The 8,135-nt window shown below is 37.5% G+C and overlaps 1 non-coding gene across 1 annotated transcript; it reads left to right on the top strand.

The window, feature by feature from the left end:
- The first annotated feature begins 3,352 nt into the window (after nt 1-3,352).
- On the top strand, nt 3,353-3,456 carry LOC130958925 (small nucleolar RNA R71). The gene has a single exon (XR_009078025.1). It is a non-coding gene; the product is annotated as a small nucleolar RNA R71 (small nucleolar RNA).
- The last annotated feature ends 4,679 nt before the right edge of the window (nt 3,457-8,135 follow it).

The raw sequence follows: 8,135 nt of genomic DNA, 5'->3' as shown, positions 1-8,135 counted from the left end.
TGTGCCAGTTCCGGCGTTAAACGCCAGAATTCTTGAGCTGACTTGGAACGCCTGTTTGGGCCATCAAATCTCGAACAAAGTATGGACTATTATACATTGCTGGAAAGCCCAGGATGTCTACTTTCCAACGCAATTAAGAGCACGCTAATTGGGCTTCTGTAGCTCCAGAAAATCTACTTTGAGTGCAGGGAGGTCAGAATCCAACAGCATCTGCAGTTCTTTTCAGCCTCTGAATCAGATTTTTGCTCAGGTCCCTCAATTTCAGCCAGAAAATACCTGAAATCACAGAAAAACACACAAACTCATAGTAAAGTCCGGAAAAGTGAATTTTAACAAAAACTAATAAAAATATAATAAAAACTAATTAAAACATACTAAAAACATACTAAAAACAATGCCAAAAAGCGTATAAATTATCCGCTCATCAGTGGTTCTTAGTGATCCATGCATTGGCATAGAACTCTTGAACCATTAAGATTTTGACTTGTTGAATGGGGTTGGTAAGAACTTCCCAACCTCTTCTTCGGATTTCATGTCGAATCTTCAGATACTCATTTTTCTTGAGCATGAAAGGGACATCAGGGATCACCTTCTTCTTGGCCACAACTTCATAGAAGTGGTCTTGATGGACCTTTGAGATGAATCTCTCTATCTCCCATGACTCGGAGGTGGAAGCTTTTGTCTTTTCTTTCTTCTTTTTAGAGGTTTCTCTGGCCTTAGGTGTCATAAATGGTTATGGAAAAACAGAAAGCAACACTTTTACCACACCAAAGTTAAAATGTTTACTCGTCCTCGAGCAAAGGAAGAAAGAAGGGCGGAGAAGAAAAAGAGATGGAGGAGATAGAGAGGGTTAAGTGGTTCGGCCAAGTAGGGGAAGAGTGTATAAGATGTGTGAAAATAAAGGAGTGAAGAGGTGTATTTATAGGGGAAGAGAGGGAGAGTGGATAAATGGACTTGGGTGGGTTTGGGAGGCAAAAGTGTTTGAATTTGAAAGTGAGGTATGTGGGATTTTTGTGAAAGAGATATGGAGGTGATTGGTGAAGAGAATATAGGAAAGATGATCGGATTTGATTGGTGAGTGGTGTTTTGGGTGGAGTGTTATAGAGATATGTGAGGGGGAGAGAGAGAGAGGGGTGGGGTAGGTGGGAATTCTGTGGGTTCCACAGATTCTGAGGGGTCAAGGATTTCTCATCCCTGCTCCAATTAGGCGTGTCAGCTCCCTTAGTGTGCAATCCTGGCATTTAACGCCAGACTGCTGCTTGTTTCTGGCGTTAAACGCTAGCTTTTATTCCTTTCCTAGCGTTAAATGCCAAGCTGCAACCTGTTTCTGGTGTTCAACGCAAGTTTGTTGTTTCTTTCTGGCGTTTAACGCCAGTCTGGTGCTTCTTTCTAGCGTTTAACGCCCAGAATGGTGGCAGACTGGGCGTTAAATGCCCATTCTGCTACCCTTACTGGCGTTTAAACGCCAGTAAATTTCTCCTCCAGGGTGTGCTATTTTTAATGCTATTTTTTGTTTTTCTATAATTTTGTAGTAGTTTTTGTGACTCCACATGATCATCAACCTAAAAAAAGAAATAACATAGAAAAATAAAATTGGGTTGCCTCCCTATAAGCGCTTTTTTAATGTCAATAGCTTGACAGTGAGCTCTCATGGAGCTTCACAGATGTTCAAAGCATTGTTGGGACCTCCCAACACCAAACTTAGAGTTTGAATGTGGGGGCTTAACACCAAACTTATAGTTTGGTTGTGGCCTCCCAACACCAAACTTAAAGTTTGACTGTGGGGGCTTTATTTGACTCTGCATTGAGAAAAGCTTTCCTTGCTTCCTCTCCATGGTTACAGAGGGAGATCCTTGAGTTTTAAACACAAGGTAGTCCTCATTCAATTGAAGGATCAACTCTCCTCTGTCCACATCAATCACAGCTTTTGTTGTGGCTAGGAAGGGTCTTCCAAGGATGATGGATTCATCCTCATCCTTTCCAGTGTGTAGGATTATGAAATCAGCAGAGATGTAAAGGCCTTTGACTTTTACTAGCATATCCTCTACCTGTCCATAAGCCTTTTTCATGGATTTGTCTGCCATCTCTAATGAGAATTTGGCAGCCTGTACCTCAAAGATTCCCAGTTTCTCCATTACAGAGAGTGGCATTAAGTTTATGCCTGACCCTAGGTCACACGGAGCTTTCTCAAAGGTCATGGTGCCTATGGTACAGGGAATTAAGAATTTACCAGGATCCTATTTCTTTTGAAGTAATGTCTGCCTAGCCAAGTCATTCAGTTTATTGGTGAGCAAGGGGGGTTCATCCACCCAAGTCTCATTACAAATAACTTGGCATTCAGCTTCATGATTGCTCCAAGGTACTTAACAACTTGCTCTTTAGTAATATTTTCATCCTCCTCAGAGGAAGAATAGTCATCAGAGCTCATGAATGGCAGAAGTAGGTTCAATAGAATCTCTATGGTCTCTAGATGAGCCTCAGATTCCTTAGGTTCCCTAATTGGGAACTCCTTTTTGTCTAGAGGACATCCCATGAGGTCTTCCTCACTGGAATTCACGTCCTTCTCCTCCTCTCCAGGTTCGGCCACACCAAGTAAGGTTATGGCCTTGCACTCTCTTTTTGGATTCTCTTCTGTATTGCTTGGGAGAGTACTAGGAGGAGTTTCAGTGACTCTTTTACTCAGCTGGCCCACTTGTGCCTCCAAATTTCTAATGGAGGACCTTGTTTCATTCATGAAACTGAGAGTGGCCTTAGATAGATCAGAGACTATATTTGTTAAGCTAGATAGATTCTGCTCAGAATTTTCTGTCTATTGCTGAGATGATGATGGAAAAGGCTTGCTATTACTAAACCTGTTTCTTCCACCATTGTTAAAGCCTTGTTGAGGCTTTTGTTGATCTTTCCATGAGAAATTTAGATGATTTCTCCATAAGGGATTATAGGTGTTTCCATAGGCTTCACCTATGTAATTCACCTCTGCCATTGCAGGGTTCTCAGGATCATAGGCTTCTTCTTCAAAAGATGCCTCTTTAGTACTATTGGATGCATTTTCAATCCATTCAAACTCTGAGAAATCATATTGACTTGCTGAGTCAACATTTTGTTCTGAGCCAATATGGCATTCAGTGCATCAATTTCAAGAACTCCCTTCCTCTGAGGCGTCTCATTATTCATAGGATTCCTTTCAGAAGTACACATGAACTGGTTATTTGCAACCATTTCAATGAGTTCTTGAGCTTCTGTAGACGTTTTCTTCAGGTGAATAGATCCACCTGCAGAATGGTCCAATGATATCTTAGACAATTCAAACAGACCATCATAGAATATATCCAGGATAGTCCATTCTGAGAGCATGTTAGAAGGACACTTTTTGGTCAGTTGCTTGTATCTTTCCCAAGCTTCATAGAGGGATTCACCTTCTTTTTGTATGAAGGTTTGAACATCCACTCTAAGCTTGCTCAGCTTTTGAGGAGGAAAGAACTTTGCTAAGAAAGCCGTGACCAGCTTATCACAAGAGTTCAGGCTATCTTTAGGTTGAGAGTCCAACCATGTTCTGGCTCTGTCTCTTACAGCAAAAGGGAAAAGCATAAGCTTGTAGACCTCGGGATCAACTCCATTGGTCTTAACAGTATCACAGATCTGTAGGAATTTAGTTAAGAACTGAAAAAGATCTTCTGATGGAAGTCCATAAAACTTGCAATTATGTTGCATCAGAGAAACTAATTGAGGTTTTAGCTCAAAGTTGTTTTCTCCAATGGCAGGGATTGAGATGCTTCTTCTATGGAAATTGGAATTTGGCGCAGTAAAGTCACCAAGCATCTTCCTTGCACCTCCACCATTGTTATTGGGTTCGACCATGTCTTCTTTTTTGAGATTCTCTGTAAGGTTTTCTTTGGATTGTTGTGCTTTAGCTTCTCTTAGCTTCTTCTTCACAGTCCTTTCAGGTTCAGGATCTGCTTCAACAAGAATATCCTTGTCATTGCTCCTGCTCATATGAAAAAGAAGAAAACAAAAAAGAAGAGGAATCATCTATGTCACAGTATATAGATTCCTTTATGTGAGTAGAAGAGAAGAAGAAAATAAGAGAAAAAACTCGAACACAGAGAGAGAAGAGAAGTGGATTTGAATTATGAGTAGAAGAGAAGTGTTAGTAGATAAATAAATAAATAGAAGGAGATGAGAGAGATGAGTTTTCGAAAATAATTAAGAACAAAAGGAAAATATTTTTTGTTTTTATTTTAAAAATTTAGTTAGAATTTGAAAATTAGGAGAAGAAATAAAATTAAAATTAAAATTTGAAACAATTAGTTAATTAAAAGAATTTTGAAAAAGAGGAAGGTGATTTTCGAAAATTAGAGAGAAAAAAAGTAGTTAGGTGGTTTTGAAAAAGATAAGAAATAGTAAAACAAACAAAAAGTCAATTAGTTAGTTCAAAAAGATTTGAAAATTAATTTTGAATAGATAAGAAGTTAGAAAAGATTTTTGAAATTGATTTTGAAGAAGATATGATTTGAAAAAGATATGTTTAAAAAGATATGATTGAAATTTATTTTGAAAAAAATTTGAAAAGGAAATTAAAAAAATTTGATTTTTAAAATTAAAATTGATTACTTGACTAACAAGAAACTAAAAGATATGATTCTAAAATTTAAAGATTGAACATTTCTTAATAAGAAATTAACAAACTTCAAATTTTTGAATCAATCACATTAATTGTTAGTAAAGTTTTCGAAAATTATGAAAAAAAATTAAGAAAAAAATTTTAAAAATCAATTTTTAAAAAAATTTTCGAAAATATAAAAGAAAAATGAAAAAGATTTGATTTTGAAAAGATAAATTTTTGAAATTGAAATCTTGACTTGACTAACAAGAAACAACTAATTTTTTTTTAAATTTTTAACTAAGTCAACCCAAAGATTTCGAAATTTATGAGTAAAATAAGGAAAAGATATTTTTTTATTTTTTGAATTTTTAATGAGGAGAGAGAAAATCACAAAATGACTCAAAACATGAAAATTTTGGATCAAAACCAATGATGTATGCAAGAACACTTTGAATGTCAAGATGAACACCAAGAACACTTTGAATATCATGATGAACATTAAGAACTTATTTTTGAAAAATTTTCAAGAAAAGAAAAACATACAAGAAACCAAACTCAAAACTTGACTCTAGACTCAAACAAGAAACACAAAATATTTTTTATTTTATGATTTTATAATTTTTTTGTATTTTTCAAAAATTATTTTGGAAGAACGAAAAAGAAGAAAATTTTTTTTTGTATTTTTCGAAAATATGAATAAAAAGTTTAAAAATAAAATAAAATTACCTTATCTGAGCAACAAGATGAACCGTCAGTTGTCCAAACTCGAACAATTCCCGGCAACGGCGCCAAAAACATGGGGCACGAAATTGTGATCTCAATGGCGCCAACAACTTGGTACGCACAATTGTAATCTCAACTCTTTTTCACAACATCGCACAACTAACCAGCAAGTGCAATGGGTCGTCCAAGTAATAAACCTTACGTGAGTAAGGGTCGATCCCACGGAGATTGTCAGCTTGAAGCAAGCTATGGTCACCTTGTAGATCTCAGTCAGGCGGATTCAAATGGTTATGGAGTTTTGATAATTAAAAGATAACTAAACATAAAATAAAGATAGAGATACTTATGTAAGTCATTGGTAGGAATTTCAGATAAGCGTATGGAGATGCGTTGTTCCTTCTGAATCTCTGCTTTCCTACTGCCTTCATCCAATCCTTCATACTCCTTTCTATGGCAAGCTATATGCTGGGCGTCACCATTGTCAATGGCTACTTTCCGTCCTCTCAGTGAAAATGGTCCTTTACGGTTTCTGTATGGCTAATCAACTGTCGGATTTCTCGTCTCGGATGAAAAATACCATGCACAGATATCGTATGACTAATCAGCAGTTGGTTCTCGATCATATAGGAATAGGATTTACTATCCTTTTGCGTCTGTCACCACGCCCTACAATCGCGAGTTTGAAGCTCGTCACAGTCATCCCATCCCAGATCCTACTCGGAATACCACAGACAAGGTTTAGACTTTCCGGATCTCAAGAATGCTGCCAATGGATTCTAGCCTATACCACAAAGATTCTAATCTCGGATTTAGATACCCCATTGTCATAGGGGAGTCGATGTGAATCGTTGATTAGAAACCCAAGAGATATACCTTCAAGCTTGTTTTCATGTAGAACGGAAGTGGTTGTCAATCACACGTTCATAAGTGAGAATGGTGATGAGTGTCACATAATCATCACATTCATCATGTTCTTGTGTGCGAATGGATATCTTAGAATAAGAATAAGAATGAATTGAATAGAAGAACAATAGTACTTTACATTAATACTCGAGGAACAGCAGAGCTCCACACCTTAATCTATGATGTGTAGAAACTCCATCGTTGAAAATACATAAGTGAAAATAGGGTAGGCATGGCCGAATGGCCAGCCTCCCAAAACGTGAACAATGGTTCAAAGATGTTCCAAAAGCTCCTTAGTACAATAATAAAAAGTTCTATTTATACTAAACTAGTTACTAGGGTTTACAAAAATAAGTAAATACTGCAGAAATCCACTTCCAGGGCCCACTTGGTGTGTGCTTGGGCTGAGTATTGAAGCTTTCACGTGTAGAGGCCTTCTTTGGAGTTAAACGCCAGTTTGTAACTTGTTTCTGGCGTTTAGCGCCAGAATAGGGCAGAAAGCTGGTGTCGAACGCCAGTTTGCATCGTCTAAACTCGGGCAAAATATAGACTAGTATATATTTCTAGAAAGCCCTGAATGTCTACTTTCCAACGCAAGTAAGTACGCGCCATTTGGGTTTCTGTAGCTCCAAAAATTCCATTTCGAGTGCAGGGAGGTCAGAATCCAACAGCATCAGCAGTCCTTCTTCAGCCTCTGAATCAGATTTTTGCTCAGGTCCCTCAATTTCAGCTAGAAAATACCTGAAATCACAGAAAAACACACAAACTCATAGTAAAGTCCAGAAATGTGAATTTTGCTTAAAAACTAATAAAAATATACTAAAAAGTGAATAAAACTTACTACAAATTATATAAAAACAATGCCAAAATGCGTATAAATTATCCGCTCATCACGTACCTTCCACCATCGTATCCGATTGAGATCCTTGCTTCACCTCGCGGTTCTGGGGAGCTTTCCAGTGAGCTTTTGGCACTCAATTAAGTCTAAATACTGTATATCATCCTCAGACGGATGGCCAATAAGAAAGGATAATTCAAACCTTAGAAGATATGCTAAGGGCTTGTGTTTTAGACTAGCCGGCGAGCTGGGATCGATATATGCTTTTGGTAGAGTTTGCTTACAACAACAGTTATCATGCGAGCATTGGAATGGCTCCGTATGAAGCTTTATATGGAAGGAAATATCAATCTCCATTATGTTGGTATGAAGCAAGAGAAAAGAGGTTGATAGGGCCTGAAATTATAAGTGAAACCACTGAGCAAATAAAGAAAATCCGTAGTCGAATGCTTATGGCTCAAAGCCATCAGAAAAGCTATGCTGACCAAAGGCAGAAGCCTTTAGAGTTTGAGGAAGGAGAACATGTCTTCCTGAAGGTTATTCCAACCACCGGAATAGGAAGGTCCGTCAAAACTAAGAAGTTAAATCCCTGTTACATTGGGCCGTTTGAAATCTTGAAGAGAATTGGACCAATGGCATATAAGATCGCTTTACCATCACATCTTTCAAACCTGTATGACGTGTTTCACGTATTCCAGCTTTGTAAATACACTTTTGATCCTAGTCATATCTTAGAACTGGAATAAGTTCAAGTGAGAGAAGATCTGATGCTTCCGGTAGCTTCAGTTAGGATTGATGACACCAGCATCAAGCGTTTACGCGGGAAAGAGATTTCTTTGGTGAAAGTAGCTTGGAGTAGGAATGGTATTGAAGAATATACCTGGGAGCTTGAGTCAGAGATGAGGAAGGACTACCCACACCTCTTTTCAGGTAACTCGCTCTAAATTTTGAGGACAAAATTCCTAATTATGTGGGTAGGATGTAAACCCCGCTAAAATCAGTAAATAATTAGTCAATAAATTGAATTTTAATTAGGAAAAATAAAAATGCAAAACTAATATCAAAATA

The sequence above is a fragment of the Arachis stenosperma genome, chromosome 10 (genome assembly GCF_014773155.1).
Source record: "Arachis stenosperma cultivar V10309 chromosome 10, arast.V10309.gnm1.PFL2, whole genome shotgun sequence".
Classification (NCBI taxonomy): domain Eukaryota; kingdom Viridiplantae; phylum Streptophyta; class Magnoliopsida; order Fabales; family Fabaceae; genus Arachis; species Arachis stenosperma.
This window is presented reverse-complemented; position numbering and strand designations above follow the sequence as displayed.